Source organism: Camelina sativa, chromosome 3, assembly GCF_030686135.1.
Source record: "Camelina sativa cultivar CO46 ecotype springtype chromosome 3, ASM3068613v1".
In the NCBI taxonomy this organism is placed as follows: domain Eukaryota; kingdom Viridiplantae; phylum Streptophyta; class Magnoliopsida; order Brassicales; family Brassicaceae; genus Camelina; species Camelina sativa.
This window is the reverse complement of record NC_141882.1, coordinates 24,482,477-24,500,531: the sequence shown is the minus strand read 5'-3', so window position 1 is coordinate 24,500,531 and position 18,055 is coordinate 24,482,477. Positions and strand designations below refer to the sequence as shown.

Below are 18,055 nucleotides of genomic sequence, written 5' to 3'. Positions count from 1 at the left end.
TGACTGTGCATTCTCGTTGTCACTCAAAGAAAGAGTTATTTGGTCATTTTGTACATAAATATGAGTAGTTTTAAAAATGGTCAACATGAAGGGGTATTTTAAAAAAAAGACACAGAAAAGGGGGTATTTTTGAAGATGCCTTATCGTTAAATTCTCATGTTATTATTTTGTTGATACCACTAATATTACAATATTAAACATATTGAATCATCAATTGAGAAAGTCTGAAAAATAATTATGCGGTATACTAGGAGCTAAATAAAACCTAGTATATGTTGGTTTAACCTTGAGAAGTACTTAAAGTGGAAAGATATTCTATTCCTAATCAAGTTATGATTAGAGAAGGTGTAAGGATCAAGTCTTGTTTGGACTACAAGAAAACAGGCAAATAACAACTACACTATTAGTCGTATTTAATCGCTAAAAAGTGTGTTAGGACTACACAACGACTAAAATTAGTAGTTGTTAATCGAGAGTCGCTAAAGTAAAATTAGTCGCCAAATGACAACTACATTACGACTATTTTGTATAGTCGTAAAGTAGTCATTAAATTTAGTTACTACGCTACAACTACATTAAGACTATTTTGTATAGTCGTAAAGTAGTCTCTAAATTTAGTGACTACGCTACGACTACAATAAGACTATACAAAATAGTTTTCGTGTAGTCACCAAATTTAGTGACTAATTGACGACTAATTTACGATTATGTATTTAAAAAATATTATATATAAATATTTAGTGTTATAACAAAATAATTTCGCTATATAAATATTTATTTTGATTTATATAAAATTTTATATTTGAATTTTGTTTTATAAATTCTATTTAATTGGATTTACATCTAATTCCTATATTTGAACAATTATAAAAATAACTACAATTAATATTACATTAACAAAACACATCTTAAGTAATATCATATTCATTACAACCCCAAGTTCAAAAGATAACAAAAAGAAAGAACACTAATCAAAAAAACAACAAAAAAGGCTTCTTCCAATCTTTTCCCAAGTGAGGCTTCTTATGCTTGTATCCTTCTCAAATCAAGAACTGATTCCTAATTAGGAGTTATCTAAGGTATTGGTGTTTCTTAGTAGTAATAGGATTCGTGTTCCCATATAAATATGTGTGTCGAGTTATGACATAAACGCATATAGAGATTGAGAGTTTGAGAAAGAAAAATTGTGAGAGCTTTAGTTTCCGAGGGATTTTTCTAAAGCTAATAATAAGAGAGTTATTCTTACTTGATCTTTTGTTCTTTACAAAACCTGCAAAACTGCATATTTTCCATAGTATATATGTGGAAACTGTTATGTTAATATACAAGAGAAAATAATAAGTGAGATGTCCAATCCCTATAGTTTCTTAAAATTCTATGTGGACAACTTAATTAAAAATATTAATTTGTGAGATAACTAACCATCAATATTTACAATAAATTTAGCTCACATAATTTGGGTAATGAGTTGTATTTGGTCTTAGAAATATAAATATAATAATTACAGATAGGAATGTATTTTACTCTTACATTATTTTAGCAAATCTGACTTTTATCATATTAAAAATACACATATTTATAGTTCTTTCAAATCTAAAACATATATATATATATATATATATTTAATAACAATTACAACTTTTTATTGTAAAGAAATCAAAATCTATAACACCGGAACAGCTATATCTAAAATCAAAGAAATCAATCATTTTATAACACAAAATCATAAAGTTATATATAAAAGGAAAAATGTATTTGTCCCACAGTAATAAAATAATCATCCAACCAAACAAAATAAAGTAACAACTGCAAAATTTAGAATCGAGAAACGTTTGGGCTTCACAATACAAATGGGTCGGCACGGAAATATACCCAATTAAAACGATGCGTACTAAACGACAACATTTCTTTGTTGTAAGCTTCTTGAGTTCTTTCATATACACTTGCCTAGGTCGGTCCACTTCGTCTATTCAGACGTTTCAACTCCCTTCTTCTTCTTTAGAGATTATTTGTTGTTCGATTTCGAGTTCTATTTGAGAGATTATTGAGACGAAAATGGTCCGTGTTGTGGCACGGATAAAGCCATCACGGACCCGTCATCAATAACAAGTTCAGTATTAGTTGAGAAGGGTGTGGGTGAAGTTTCGGAGAGTGTTACGATTTCATTTGGAGCTCCATTCGCTGGGTAATTTCTCTTCTTCCCCTCTCTCTGATTCTATTGGTTATTTACAATTTGCGAATTGAATTGCATCTGGATGTTTCGAAGACAATTTCACACTCATGTTACTTTTCTTTTAAATTAAAACAGAAATATGAACTTGATCTTCGTTTGAGAAGTTGAAAATACGATGGCGACTATAAACAATTATTTATAAAACTCACGAACAATGTTGAACAAAAGTTGCACACTTTCACTCCAAAAATATTATGCCCACAGAATTGCATCCACAAAACACCATGATAATTTCTTATGGAGATTTGATTTCTAAGATTTGTTCTTTTAACATTACTTGGAATGGTGAAGTTAAAATATTAGAAAACAATCGCAACATTCAGGAGAAAATAGAAAGACCATGAGAACATATCAAACATGAAAGTTGATATATTAAACTTAGGATGCTTCATATATAACACTCGGAGTTAGTGTTAATGAAACAAAGTGACCCGTTTTTTTTATTAATAATAAATATATATAATTAAGCATACTATAATATTTAATTAAACCAATCCAATTACAATACAACAATAAACCAACAACAACAGTTAAGCACAGCGGAAACATGACAACAATATAAAACCAACATATCATCAATACAAACACATTCTTAACCATTATATCCAACAACCTAGCAGAACTCTAACCAAGGTTCCAACATCAATAACATAACCATAACACAATAACCGAGACCCTAGATCATCCTCCTCCTCCTCATCGCCTTGATTCCACGATCACACATTGCCTTTACCTGCACCAAAAACACAAATTGAGATGCAAGAGTATTGTCAAAAACTTCAGTGAGGCCATCCTCCCATCTATTGGGCTATTATTAAAGCAAACAAACCAAACCCAAACAACACATCAAACCAGGAAAAAAAAAAGTCTCGGTTAAGTCTGGTGTCGACCGACGCTAGGTTGGTGCCCACCGACACAAACACGTCACTGGTGTCGACCGACGCTAGGTTGGTGCCCACCGACACTAACACATCACTGGTGTCGACCGAAACTTAACAAACACTCACCTATTTTGCCGGAAGATTGGGTTAAGAAACGGTGGAAACAACACCTTACGAAGCTTCTCCTTTGTTCTCAGCAACAGCTCTCCCTTCAACAGCCACAGATCTCCCAAAAACAGCAAGAACATTCCCAAAATCTCACAAAAACACTCTCAAACGCTTTTTCTCTCTTTTTCTTCTGCAACCGGCGGCAAAAAACTCTCCTTAAACCCTCAATTTGTCACTTCCCACTTATATATTCGGTTTAGATAACCCAAATAAACCAAACAGACCCAAAATCACGAATTAAAACCATCTGGTCGAACCAGAAAAAGTTGGTGTCGATCGACACCCATCCCCAAATCACACTATTTAGTTCACGGATGTTACGATTCTCCCCCACCAACAACGATTCGTACTCGAATCCCGCAGCTCTGTCCATCCGCCAAGTACCTCCATGCCACCATCAACACGGCCCACACGTCCTCCGACCAGACTGAACACCGTCAGCCAAAGTTTCCCGTGCAACTGTCGCAACAGCCCGCACACCTCCAACTGAACCTCGAGGTCTCCCTCTAGCCAATATACTCACATCCTATAGGTTATTTGCTCTAAACTCATCACTTCCCCCACCTGTGGGTCGCTACCCACGAGACATGCGGGCTCGATGTCAGGCTCAGTACCTTCAGCTACAACATCCATGAAGTCACACACACTCCCCCATTCTTAGGTCGCAACCTTCGAGTCATACCGACTCACTCCCAGGCCATAGCTGTAACATCTGCGAACCAGAATCCAGGTTTGGGATGTGCATTGGTCGATGCTAGTGATGCATCGGTCAATCGAAGGTCCCGTTTGTGCGGTTCAACTTAACTAAAACGCTGCTTTTGGGTAGGGAAAACCCTTAAGTCGAGTTTCTGTCGCATTAGTCGTGTTTAGCCGCTTTTGAGAGAAACGAAAGAGAGAAAAGTTTCTTGAGCGTTCTTGAGGGTTTTGGGTGATTTGAGGAAGTTTTTGTAGAGTTCTGTAGCTGGGATCGTCGTAGGAGCGTCCTGGAATATTCTGTGGCAAAGGTAAGTGCATGACCATGGCTTATCTAAGCTAGAGATTCTCTGATATGTGTGTTTATGTGTTGTGTGGCTTGTTAGATTATTATTTGAGGCTTTGTGGCGCTTTCTTGTGGCTTGGGATCGAGTTTGACGTTAGTAGGAACGAAGATCCAACAAGAATCTTCGAGGAAAAATGATGCTCGACATGTGTGTCGGTCGATGCACTTTGTGCGTTGGTCGATGCAATACGAGGACGGCGTGAATTTACCTGGAAGCATCGGTCGATGCAATGAGGAGGTGTTGGTCGATGCAATTAGGGGTTTTGTGTTATGTCGAGCATGCGTCGGTCGATGCAATTTGCGTGTCGGTCGATGCAAGTAAACCTTGTGTCGGTCGATGCAAGGTTGTGTCAGTCGATGCAACCCCAATTGGTGTCGGTCGATGCATGGTTGGTGTTGGTCGATGCATGGTTGGTGTTGGTCGATGCAGAGGCCTGCTTTGTTATTATTTGATTATTGTTTGTTAGTTGATGGTTAGAAATGTCTCTATTGCTTGTGTGTATATGTGACAACTCGTCCCGCGGACCCCACTAGCCCACCGCTAGCCATCCCAACAGACCCCAAGCTGGCCTTGCAAGGCATCGATCCTAACCCCTCACCGTGAAAATGAAACTAATCATCCAAATCCACCAGTAGGTTATTGGTGCGCCAAAATTCGGTAACTTTGGTCCCAGGAAATAGGCTCGTAATAAAATTTATTCTTGCATAATCTGGTATGAAAGCATTGTTCTTTGTGTTTTTAGGTATCACCAACTTCAACTTCACTAGAGATGGTGCGTTCTTGGCAAATAACTCTACGATATCAAGCTCATACGAGTAGCCTTTATATCCAAAAATCTTGACTTTCTTGAGAAAAAGATACATGTTGTTTGAGTTATTCTGAATTTCATCCTTACGATCACTCTGCCAAAAATGCAATCGAGGTCCAAAAGTTAAATTGTGAATCTGCATACATTTAAACACAGCTCATTAGTGGGAGAAATTTAGAGATATATATAGAGATAGAAAAAGAGAAACGTACATCGATCACAACTCCTTCGAGTCTAGGGCATTCTTTGAGGAATTCAGCTATGTCGAATAGAGTGCAAAATGTAGGAGCTTTAAAGGTTATCTTCAATTTTCTACAGTTCTCAAACTTGAAAAGCAGCTTTTCGTGATTTCCTCCCCCTATGTGTTTATTCGTGAGAGCCTACATATAATATGTGTAAAACGCCACCAAAACTCGCTCTAAACAAAAAAATGGTTATGAACAAAAGAAAATAGGGACCTTCAGAGGTGGAAGAATATATTTGAAAATTGCATTGTCAGCTATACATGATGAACATTATCTGTTGATCGTCCAAAGAGTTATACAAATATATTGATAATCTCTAGATCTAGCCTTATCTATGCACCTTAGACATTGGTGTGATGCTAAGAAGCTTGAGATCAAACCCTACCCTCTCAGTTATAGGATCAGCATTAAGAAACATCTAGTCTAGAAGAGATCTACAACAATCAAGTTTGACCAAATCAAATAACCACAACATCCATCCAGCCTAAACCATCCCTAAGAGCTAAGGAAACTACTCACAATCACACATGATGAACAACAAAGTAATAAACCCAGAAAAATACGAAACTTGCATGATTAGAAAGATAAAACAGAGATCTACAATATTGGAGAAGGAATCAAACTCGAATTCTTGATACTTTGAAAGTTATGAAACAAACAAGTATGAAGAATCTTGTGTTTTCTCCTTCAAAAGAGGTAAAAGATCTAAGAAAATAAAAGTGCGAAAAGCATAAATCTCCAAAAAGGGTAAAATACTAGGTTTGAGAATATTTAAAAAGCTTCCCCCTTGTGGCTGCAGGGTACAAGGTCCTTAAATAGGAAAAAGGAGAGGAAGCCCTAAAAATGCTAAAAGACAAAATAGCCAAGCGGCTCGGCCAACTCGACCCGGTGCTCGGTCGAGTGACCGGTCGAGTTGGGTTTTCTTGTGCTCCTTCCACTCGGTCGAGTCACGCTCAGCACGCCGTCGAGTGTCTGGTCGAGTGGGCAGTCGAGTGGGACTCCGGACCTTGGTTCTCCAGTCTTAACTCCTTTGCTTTCTCCTCATGATTGCTTCACTTCTCCTCAGCATTGCTTTAATGTCCTTAGGCTCTAAAATCACCTGTTTATGCAAGAAAAGATGCAAATGCAATGCAACTACACTTTAATGCAAGAACAATCCTAAAACTATGCAATAATGGTCAAAAAGGATAGCAAAGGATGTAAAAGATGTGAATATATTAAGGGAAAACAAGGTAAAATATATGAACATCAACACCCCCAAACTTAGTTTTTGCTTGCCCTCAAGCAAATAAGCAAGACATAAGAAGGTAGGTGAGGGTTGAAAGTGGGATCTCAGCTCCTAAAGCTTGCAAATAAACCAGCTAGAATCAATGTCCAAGTTATTAGTACTATGATGCAAGTTGAATGAGCTGTACTTAAAGACTTTAGACAAACCTATCACAACCTTTACTGATTTGAGCCTTAGATGTCCACATGCATTCAAATCAACCAATTCTTTTAACATTCATTTAATCAAGAACATGAATCAATCTTATGCAATGTTTTAAACTCATTTGGCTTGGAAATAAAGGTTTAGAGACAATGATGGTCTCTGTTTAGAGTGGGGCTTATCAATATCAAGGTTCTCTCATAAAAAAACGGATTGAGCTTTAGAAGAATGCTAAAGGTAAGAACACTTAGACACATACAAGAACAAAACCTTGTCTACCCAAAAGTAACCCAAGTGTTTGATCCTATCATTCTAAGCCCAAATGATCCTAGTTCTACCTTTTATCTTCTTCTCTTCTCAAATACCCTTTTCTCTTTTGTTTTTAAGCCTTAGGAGAGGTTTCTTATTTGATCTTTCTAGTGGAATGGGAGATTCTTACTTATTTGCTATAATTCTCTTTTCTTCTTATTCTTAAGACATAAAACATTCTGCTATACTCTTCTTTTTCTTTCTTTCTTTTCTTTGACTGAAACCATCTTTAAACAATATCATACTTCCCATTCTTTCACTAGATTTTTGATTTTACTTAAACACATTCCTCTCCTAAAGACTCTAACCTTTTCTTTCTCTTTTCCTCTTTTTTTTTTCTTTCTTTTTCAAACAACCAAATCCCAAACCCAACAATGAAATCACCTAGTCCTATCTAGTTTGGAAAATGCAAACTAGAACTACACAAGGCATTATTCTTGTCAGTTCAAACCTAACACTTTCTACCAAGCTCAATCCCAAAATAGGCCTTACACACTCAAGAATAAACATGGCTTGAAAGAAGGGTTGGTTAAGGGTATTGGAAACTGATTTTAATGATTCAATCAGCTACTTGGATCAATAAGAGTGGTAAAAAGGAGAAAGATGATCCAAATATGTATATGGTATCCATGAGTTTAAAGCAATGCACAAACTGATAATTACAAGTCAATATTAGGTTCATATAAATAGGAAATGACATCAAATCACAACATGCTTCAATTTAGACCAAATACAATGCAGGAATTCAAGGCTTGGTTCAATCTTATGCTTCTAACTACTCAACTAGCATCAAAGTACTATTAACGTGGGCATTGATCCTAGTTTAGTGAATTAAACAAGCTAACAAGGCAAAACTCATCATAGATCCCTAATGCAAATAATTAACAATCCTACATGAAACATGCTAAACAAGATGCTATTATGCAATGCAAACTACATGAACACTCTTTTTATAAAGATTTTTGCAAAAAAATTCAAATTTTTAGGGGTTTTCTATGCCTTAGATGCTATGCAAATACTAACATGATGATGCTAAAAATTTGAAATAAGAAAACAAAAAACAACATCAAATGCTATCTCAAACCCTCCCCCAAACTTAAATCACACAGTCCTCTGTGTGAAAGAAATTTGCTAGAGGATTCAAGACTAAAAACAAAACACAACATCAAATGCAATGATATTTACAAGGAAGGTGATAGTGGTACCTCATGGATTCTGGAAGAAGCTGTCCACATCCTCATTCATGCTCTCATAAGTGTAGTTGAGGTCTGATTGGTGACTTTGAGGGGGAGATTGAGGCAACCCGACAATGGGAATCGACTGGCACTCGGTCGAGTGCATGGTCGAGTGGGGGGGTCGAGTTGGACTGTGAATCTCCTTTTCTTCTTTTAATTAAACTCCCTTGCTTCCCTGACCATGAAAACACCAAAACACAAATCAAAATACCAAAAAAAATCCTAAGCAATATAAACAGAGATACCTTAGGGACTTCCTCCCTAGTGAGCTTGTTTAAAGTCACTAAACTTGACTTTTGATGCCTTTTTAGGCTTGAGGAGCATCCTGGAGAAGCATTGTGCACTTCTCAGGTGTTTCCTTTTCTCCCAAATACTTCTTAACTCTCTGACCATTGACTGTGAACTCACTACCATCCTTGTTGAGAAGTGTGACAGCTCCAAATGGTAGGATCTCCTTTATCTCAAAAGGGCCTCTCCATCTACTTTTCAACTTCCCAGGGAATAACTTGAGTCTTGAATTGTAAACCAAAGCTTGGTCTCCAGCCTTTAGGTCTTTGATGAGAATCTTCTTATCATGGAAGGCTTTAGTTCTTTCCTTGTAGATTTTGGAGTTTTCATAAGCTTCCAATCTGTTTCCTCAAGCTCATGCAATTCAAGGCTTCTCTTAGCTTGTGCTGTCTCTAGATCAAAGTTCAAAAGTTTGATTGCTCATAGGGCTTTGTACTCAACTTCAACTGGGAGATGGCAAGACTTGCCATAGACAAGTTGGAATGGGGTTCTTCCTATAGGTGTCATGAAAGATGTTCTATAGGCCCAAAGTGTTTCATCAAGTTTACTAGACCAATCCTTTCTTGTTGCTCCTACTATTCTTGATAGAATGGCCTTGATTTGTTTGTTTGACACTTCAACTTGCCCACTTGTTTGAGGGTGGTAGGCTGTAGACACCTTGTGCTTAACTCCATACTTCCTTAGCATTCCTTCAAAGATCTTGTTGATGAAGTGTGTTCCTCCATCACTAATCACAGCCCTTGGAATTCCATACCTTGGGAAGATTATGGTCTTAAAAAGTTTAAGAACCACTTTGTGATTATTAGTAGGGCTGGCAATAGCCTCTACCCACTTGGAGACACAGTCCACTGCCACTAATATGTAGACATTCCCATTTGAAGGAGGATTAAAAGGTACCATGAAATCAATTCCCCACACATCAAATATCTCAACTTCAAGAATTGAATTTTGGGGCATCTCATTCCTTCTTGTGATATTCTCCATTCTTTGGCAAGCATCACACTTTGTGATGAACTTGTGAGTGTCCTTGAATAATGTAGGCCACCATAAACCAGCTTGTAGGAATTTCTGGGCTGTCTTGAAAATTGCAAAATGGCCTCCATAAGTTGAACCATGACAATGCCCTAGCACTCCTTCAACTTCATTTTCTGCTATGCACCTCCTAAACAGCCCATCTGATCTCTTTTTGTATAAGTAAGGTTCATCCCAATAGTATCCATTGATGTCCTTGAGGAGCTTTTTCTTCTTATAAGGGTCCATGTCTGCTGGGATTTCTTCACACACCTTGTAATTGACTATGTCAGCATACCAAGGTAGATCTTCACTTTCAAGTGCCATCCACTCCTCCATCTCATCCTGCTCGATCGAGTGCACAAACATACTCGGCCGAGTGTTTGTTCGAGTAGGTGGGCGAGTTGGAGGCCGAGTTGTCCCAATTTGCATCAGTTTCTCCTCAGGCATTGAATCATCGATTGGAATCTCCTCCTCTATCCTCATTCTGGACAAATGATCAGATACTCCATTCTCTATCCCTTTCTTATCAACTATTTCCATGTCAAACTCTTGGAGAAGCAAAATCCATCTCAACAACCTTGGTTTTGTGTCCTTCTTTGAGTAGATGTGCCTCAAAGCAGCATGATCAGTGTACACAATTACCTTGGACCCTACTAAGTAACTTCTGAATTTTTCAAAGGCAAAGACCACAGCTAGAAGCTCTTTCTCTGTTGTTGAATATCTTCCTTGAGTTTCATCCAAGGTCCTGCTTGCATAGTGAATAACATGCAGCTTCTTATCTTTCTTCTGTCCCAGAACTGCTCCTACTGCAAAATCTGAAGCATCACACATAATCTCAAATGGAAGATCCCAGTTTGGAGCTTGGACTATTGGGGCTGATATCAAAGCAGCCTTGATCTCTTTGAAAGCCTTCAAGCAATCTTCATCAAAGTTGAACTCAGTCTCCTTGCAAAGCAACCTTGTCAATGGCCTAGCTATCTTTGAGAAATCCTTGATGAACCTTCTATAAAATCCAGCATGACCAAGAAAGCGTCTTATGTCCTTGACTGTTTTTGGTGGTTGAAGTTGAACCATGACTTCAATTTTTGCTTTGTCAACTTCAATACCCTTCTCTGAAATCTTATGACCAAGAACTATCCCTTCTTCAACCATGAAGTGACACTTTTCCCAATTCAAGACTAGATTTGTCTCCTCACATCTCTTTAAAACCCTGCATAGATTAGTAAGACAAGAAGAAAAGGAATCTCCATAGACAGAGAAGTCATCCATAAAAACTTCAACCACATCCTCACTAAGATCAGAGAAGATTGACATCATGCACCTTTGAAAGGTAGCTGGAGCATTACATAATCCAAATGGCATCCTCCTATATGCAAAGGTACCATATGGACATGTGAATGTTGTCTTCTCTTGATCATTGGGATGAATAGAAATTTGGAAAAATCCAGAATATCCCTCCAAGAAACAGTAATGGGTATGATTGGCTAATCTTTCCAACATTTGATCAATAAATGGAAGAGGAAAATGATCTTTCCTAGTAGCAGAATTAAGTTTCCTATAGTCAGTGCACATTCTATGTCCTGTTATGGTTCTAATGGGAATTGACTCATCACGGTCATTCTTTACTACAGTGATTCCTCCTTTTTTAGGGACACAGTGGACTGGTGAGACCCAAGTACTATCAGAAATAGGATATATCACACCAGCTCCAAGCAATTTTAGAATCTCTTTTTTGACTACTTCCTTGAGGTTGGGATTAAGCCTTCTTTGAGGTTCAATACTAGAGTAGGATTCATTTTCAAGGTGGATTCTATGCATGCACAGACTAGGTGAAATTCCTTTAATGTCATCCAAAGTATAACCAATAGCTTTTCTAAACTTCCTTAGCTCAACAACTAGCAAATCAAGCTCTTTCCTACCCAATTTAGCATTTACTATCACAGGATAAGTAGAGTTCTCACCTAAAAAGACGTACCTTAGCCCAGATGGGAGAGGTTTTAGCTCTACTTTTGGTGCATTCAGTTCAGACCAGTCGTCTGTGGAGGACTCGGCAGTGCACTTGGTCGAGTAGTCTTGGTGCTCGGTCGAGAGTATGCTCGAGTAGGTGGTCGAGCTATCCGTAATTGCTGTTTGAACTGACCAGACTTCCTCTCTTAATGCTGGTAACCCCTCAAAAACCTCTGGATGGTGTGATTCTCCACAGGAGTCCAATATATCTTCATAGGCCTTGGTTTCTTTATGGATGAACCCTTCCTCTCCACTTTTGGTCAAAACAGTTCTAAGGTGATCTTGTTCTGCTAGCTCTTCCATCAATTCTCCTGATAATTTGTCCAACTCTTCAACCCAAAAGACTTGTCCTCCAATTGTTGGTTTCTTCATAGCCTCTACAATGTCAAATGTCATTTTGAGGTCTTCTCCCAAGTTGAGATCAATCTTCCCTTGTCTCACATCAATTATTGCTCCTGCTGTAGCCAGGAAAGGTCTCCCCAAGATCAAATGATCTTTTGGTTCTTCATCCATTTCCAAGACTACAAACTCTGTTGGGACTTCCACTGCTCCAACTCTAACTGGTAGATCTTCCAAAACACCATGTGGTAATCTTATTGATCTATCAGCTAAGATCAGGGAGATGTTGCATGGCTTATACCTTGTAAACCCTAGGCGCTTAGCAACTGATAGAGGCATTAGGCTTACTGAGGCTCCCAAATCACAAAGGCATCTATTGAAGGTTAAGGGCCCTATAGAGCAAGGTAAAGTAAAGAACCAGGATCTCTTAGCTTTTGAGGGTTCACTTGATTTTGGATTATGGCACTACACTCATGGCTGAGAATCACCATCCCTTGAACTTCTTTGATCCTTTCCATCACAGCATCCTTCAAGAATTTTTGGTAAGGAGGGATCATCACAAAGGCATCTATTAGAGGCATCCTAAGCTCAATTTCTCTAACTTGTTTGTCAAACAATGTCTTGTATTTTTCAACCATTTGTTTCTTAAATCTTCCTGGGAAAGGTAGTGGAGGCTTGTAAGGAGGAGGAATGAACCAGACTTCTTTTTCTTTGGAGGTAACTGGATTGATTTTCTCCTGAGAAGCAGCTCGATCGGGTACTCGACCACCTACTCGGTCGAGTGAGTGGTCGAGTGGTGCGTCGAATTCAACGATGTTTTCATTCTGAGTCTCTTCTTGTTGGAAACCCTCCCCTTCCTGAATTCCAGTGTCCTCAGTGTTGGGATGTGCTACTAGCCGTGTTGGTAAGACTCTTCCACTGCGAAGATTGATAGCATTGGCAAATTCAGTAGTTTGCACAATAGCTTTGCCCTTGTGAAGGTCATGCTATGAGGCAGAAGCTTGTTGATTCTCCATAGTCACAATCCTGGATGTCAGTGTGTCAAACTTGGCATGAAGTTCACTGTAAATATCATCTATCCTCTTGTTCAGCTCAGCAATTCTGTTTGCTGCCTCAATCTTCCCATTGGTTTGCCCAATCAACAGTTGTTGTATCATTGCTCTTAGGTCTTGTTCCTGGCCTTGGTTAGTCTGAAACCCTGGTGGGGGACACAATTGGGGCTGGAACACTTATTGCTGCTGCTTGGGTGCATAGTTGTGCTGTTGTTGAGGCTGAGGAGGTGGATAGACTTGGTCTTGAGGGTTGGCTACATTGGTGCTCCTATAAGAGAGGTTGTTCTGCTTGAATCCTCCACCTTGGTTGTAGCCTTTGTATCCTCCTCCTTGGTTCTGCATATAACACAACTCAGCAAACTCCCTATCTCCTTCTTGGACTGGAGCTTCTTCTTCACCAATGCAGTGAATGGTTTTTTACTGGCTTAGGAGAATCTTGTCAAGCTTCTCATTGACCATCTTTAAATCCTGCTTGTAATTGTCCTCTTGATCAGTGGAGGGGATCCTCATGGTTCTATCATAATCTTCATTATAATTACCATCTGACTGAGCAAGGTTCTCAACCAATTCCCATCCTTCTTCCACATTCTTGTTGAGGAAGTTGCCATTTGAAGCTGTATCAAGAAGCATTCTTATCTTGGGAAGCACTCCTCTATACAAAGTGCTTAGAAGGGACTCATTGCTGAAGTCATGGTGAGGACACTGAGTTTGGAATCCTTTAAACCTCTCCCAAGCTTCACAAAAACTCTCATTATTCCTTTGAGCTAACCCAGAAATTTCATTCCTCAACCTAGCAGTCCTTGCATTGGAGAAGAACTTGGTCAGGAAAGCTTTCTTGCATGCATCCCATGTGGTTATAGCTCCAGTAGGAAGAGTCTTCTCCCATAGATGAGCTTTGTCTCCAAGGGAAAATGGGAATAGCCTTAACTTGAAGCCATCTTCACTTATTCCATTGATTTTTGTGAGTCCACATATTCTGTCAAACTCATCAAGGTGATCTAGAGGATCCTCCATTGGCAACCCATGAAATTTGTTGGCTTGTATCATGGAGATAAACCCACTCTTTATTTCAAAATTATTATTGGCCATAGCAGGAGGCACAATACCAGCTCTTTGGTTGTGTGTGTTAGGTGCATCCCCAGCACCAATGTGTGTAGGTCTATGATCATGGTGATCTTGCTGCTCCATGACTACTTGTTCTTCTTGTTCTTGAACTACCCTTCGTTGCTTATGTCTCAAACCCTGTTGTAGCTTGTGGATGTTGTCAATAGGCCTTTGAAGAGTGTCTTTGCCTTTTGACCTTGTGTGCAACAACAAACTCGACTACAGACTCGAACAGGTACACGGTCGAGCGCAGGCTCGAGTGGGTGATCGAGTCGACTGGGAAGTGATGGCTATTTGGATCCGGCTTCTGACTCGATCAAGTGCTCGATCACTGCTCGGTCGAGTGGTGGTCGAGTGGGTGGTCAAGTGGGTACCTGAAACTCAAGACAGCTAAGCAAAAGAAGATCTGAGTTCAGTAACGTCACAAGTGTAAAAATGAAATTAATCTTAGACTAATAATGATCTTAAATGTCACAAAACAAACTCAAATGGGCAACGGCGCCAAATTGAAACACATTATTTTATGGTGTGGTGATGAATGTATGAAATGATGACTTATGAATGAATGGATGGCAGGGTGTTTCAATTCCCCTTATGCAGTTGTAGTATAAGAGGTGTCAATCCAATCTGAGTGTTTGTGAACAATCAAGATGTGCATATGAGTCTAAGTCAAGCAAGATGTAAAAGATGTTTGTCACTAACAATCCTATGATGAAATGTAAAGTGCAGAAAGTAAAACTACAAGAGCTAGGAGCTAAATGCAAATGGAACAGAATGATTATGACAATTATGAAGCTAAAACAGAAATAGGAACTATAGTAATGCAAGTATTGAACTAATGCAAGGTAAGTAATGAACACGATACTAAATGAATGCAACAGAAATGCAACTAGGGTGAAACAGGACAAACACGAATCATAAACACAAGTTCTGGGTTGGAACTCGAGCAAGCACTCAATCGAGTGCTGATCGAGTGCAGGGTCGAGCTGGACAAATACGCAAAACAGAGCAACACAAAAAAAACAGAGCAATACCAAAACAAATCAAACAATGATCAAACAACATGATTTAAGCTAAGAAATCAATAAACAAGGAAGGTCTTGAGGAGGGATTCATGGGCTGGACTATGATTGAGGTCATCTAACTTGGTCAACAAATCTCAAACAACTTGAGCTAATCTCTAGACATATATTTCTAAGACATGTTTAATCCACTCTCATGGCAAGAAACAATCAAACTCATGCATCTCTAGACTTGTTCTCACAAAGTAAAGAATCTACACAAGCACGCATTAAGCAATATGTCAAAAATCAAACAAGACTTCTAATCTCTTAGCAAGACTAATGATAGTCTCCAGATCTAGCCTTATCTATGCTCCTTAGACATTGGTGTGATGCTAAGAGGCTTGAAATCAGATCCTACCCTCTCAGATATAGGATTAGCATTAAGAACATCTAGCCTAGAAGAGATCTACAACAATCAAGCTTGACCAAATCAAACAAACCTCAAACACAACCCAGCCTAATCCTTCCTCAAGATCCTAAGCAACTACTCACAAGCATACATGATGAACAATAAACTCATAAACCCAGAAAATACTGAAACTTGCATCATTAGAAAGATAAATCAAAGATCTACAATATTGAAGAAAGAACCAAACTCAAATTCTCAATATTAAGAAAGTTATGAAACCAACAATATTGAAGAATTTAGTCCTTTTCTTCTTTTAAAAGAAGTACAAGATTTAAGAAAATAAAAGTGAAAAAGAAATAATTCTAAAAAAGGTAAAAACTAGGTTTTTGACTCTCTAAAAAGCTGGACTCTTTTGGTGGCTGCAGGTACAAGCCCTTATATAGAAAAAGTAGTGGAAGCCCTAAAAACGCTAAAAGACAAAATAGCCAGGCGGCTCGACCAACTCGACCTGGTGCTCGGTCGAGTGACCGGTCGAGTTGGCTCCTCTTGTGCTCCTCCCACTCGGCCGAGTCCCTCTCAGCACACGGTCGAGTGGGCAGTCGAGTTGGACTCCGGACCTTGGTTCTTCAGCCTTAGCTCTCTTGATTTCTCCTCATGATTGCTTCACTTCTCCTCAGCATTGCTTCCATGCTCCTTAAGCTCCAAAATCACCTGTTTATGCATGAAGAGATGCAAATGCAATGCAACTAAACTCTAATGCAAGAACAGTCCTAAAGCTATGCAATAATGGTCAAAATGGACAGCAAAAGATGCAAAAGATGTGAATATATTAAGGGAAAACAGGGTAAAATATATGAACATCAGCAGTGCACTCGGTCGAGTGGTGTTGGTGCTCGGTCGAGTGTATGCTCGAGTAGGTGGTCGAGCTCTCTGTATTTGCTGTTTGAATTGACTAGACTTCCTCTCTTAATGCTGGTAACCCCTCAAAAACCTCTGGATGGTGTGATTCTCTACAGGAGTCCAATATATCTTCATAGGCCTTGGTTTCTTTATGGATGAACCCTTCCTCTCCACTTTAGGTCAAAACAGTTCTAAGGTGATCTTGTTCTGCTAGCTCTTCCGTCAATTCTCCTGATAATTTGTCCAACTCTTCAACCCAAAAGACTTGTCCTCCAATTGTTGGTTTCTTCATAGCCTCTACATTGTCAAATGTCATTCTGAGGTCCTCTCCCAAGTTGAGATCAATCTTCCCTTGTCTCACATCAATTATTGCTCCTGCTGTAGCCAGGAAAGGTCTCCCCAAGGTCAAAGGATCTTTTGGTTCTTCATCCATTTCCAAGACTACAAAGTCTGTTGGGACTTCCATTGCTCCAACTCTAACTGGTAGATCTTCCAAAACACCATGTGGTAATCTTATTGATCTATCAACTAAGATCAGGGAGATGTTGCATGGCTTATACCTTGTAAACCCTAGGCGCTTAGCAACTGATAGAGGCATTAGGCTTACTGAGGCTCCCAAATCACAAAGGCATCTATTGAAGGTTAAGGGCCCTATAGAGCAAGGTAGAGTAAAGGAACCAGGATCTCTTAGCTTTTGAGTGTTCACTTGCTTTTGGATTATGGCACTACACTCATGGCTGAGAATCACCATCCCTTGAACTTCTTTGATCCTTTCCATCACAGCATCTTTCAAGAATTTTTGGTAAGGAGGGATCATCACAAAGGCATCTATTAGAGGCATCCTAAGCTCAATCTCTTTAACTTGTTTGTCAAACAATGCCTTGTATTTTTCAACCATCTGTTTCTTAAATCTTCCTGGGAAAGGTAGTGGAGGCTTGTAAGGAGGAGGAATGAACCAAACTTCTTTTTCTTTGGAGGTAACTGGATTGATTTTATCCTGAGAAGCTGCTCGATCGGGTACTCGACCGCCTACTCGGTCGAGTGAGTGGTCGAGTGGTGCGTCAAATTCAACGGTGTTTTCATTCTGAGTCTCTTCTTGTTGGAAACCCTCCCCTTCTTGAATTCCACTGTCCTCAGTGTTGGGATGTGCTCCTAGTTGTGTTGGTAAGACTCTTCCACTGCGAATATTGATAGCATTGGCAAATTCAGTAGTTTGCACAATAGCTTTGCCATTGTGATGGTCATGCTTTGGGGCAGAAGCTTGTTGATTTTCCATAGTCATAATCCTGGAAGTCAGTGTGTCAAACTTGGCATGAAGTTCACTGTAAATATCTTCTATCCTCTTGTTCAGCTCAGCAAATCTGTTTGCTGCCTCAATCTTCCCATTGGTTTGCCCAATCAACAATTGTTGCATCATAGCTCTTAAGTCTTGTTCCTGGCCTTGGTTAGTCTGAAACCCTGGTGGGGGACACAATTGGGGCTGGAACACTTGTTGCTGCTGCTCGAGTACAGACTCGGACAGGCACTCAGTCGAGCGCAGGCTCGAGTGGATGGTCGAGTCGACTGGGAGGTGAGGTCTATTTGTATCCG

General features: G+C 39.2%; 1 non-coding gene across 1 annotated transcript; it reads left to right on the top strand.

The window, feature by feature from the left end:
• The first annotated feature begins 13,733 nt into the window (after positions 1 to 13,733).
• Positions 13,734 to 13,840, top strand: LOC147947648 (small nucleolar RNA R71). Its single transcript, XR_015595612.1, has one exon. It is a non-coding gene; the product is annotated as a small nucleolar RNA R71 (small nucleolar RNA).
• The last annotated feature ends 4,215 nt before the right edge of the window (positions 13,841 to 18,055 follow it).